This window comes from Halyomorpha halys, unplaced genomic scaffold (genome assembly GCF_000696795.3).
Source record: "Halyomorpha halys isolate HHAL.00 unplaced genomic scaffold, Hhal_1.1 Scaffold246.1, whole genome shotgun sequence".
Classification (NCBI taxonomy): Eukaryota; Metazoa; Arthropoda; class Insecta; order Hemiptera; family Pentatomidae; genus Halyomorpha; species Halyomorpha halys.
Genome location: NW_027115081.1, coordinates 207120 through 207945, shown reverse-complemented (window position 1 = coordinate 207945; position 826 = coordinate 207120).

Here is an 826-nt window from a genome sequence, read left to right as displayed (position 1 = left end):
TAAAAAATAGAAATAACTTCAACACTCCTCAACCAATCTGCATCTAATTAAACAAATTAAAACCAGAGATATAAAATAAAACGTTTGAATTTTTTTCTTTATTTGAAGCCCATATTTTGCCCTTATAAGGACATTAAATCTAAATAAAAGAGATATTCAGGTTTCTAACGATTCTATTAAGGTAGAAATCGGATAAAATGAAGGGGAGTTATGAACGATTATATGAACAATAGTCACTAGAAGAAAAAAAAAATCTTTTTTCACTTTTTAATTTCCTTCAGAAATGGTATTTAGTAGTTTAAGACAATGCAAAAAGAGAATATGATTTACTTTTTCCTAAAAAAAATTTGCTGACCTACTTTACCCTGAGCCATATTATGTTTTTATATTTTTTTACGAATATACTATAGCTTAATAAAATCAGTAATACTTTTTCTTATTCATTATTGATTGGTAATACAATAACTATAAAAAAAAAAAACCATATACTTTCAGAGTTACAAACCAAAAACATTTAATATTGATCATAACTATTTTTCTACCTGAGAATTTTAGTAGCTTTACACCTTTCATGGCAACAGGAGACATTTTGAAAAAAGCAGTACGTAAATCGGCCCAGTAATTCAAAAGTTTATTCTGGACAAACATGACCATTCATTTATATATATATATATATATTGTAATATGCTCTTTTTGTGTAAATAGTATATTTTGATGTTTAAAGGGTTTTGATATGTTTTATTTTATGTATAATTTTAATATTGTTAATTGTTATTTTAAAACAAAAAACCAAGCTAACCAGTTTTCTTTGTCTATAAGAAATACG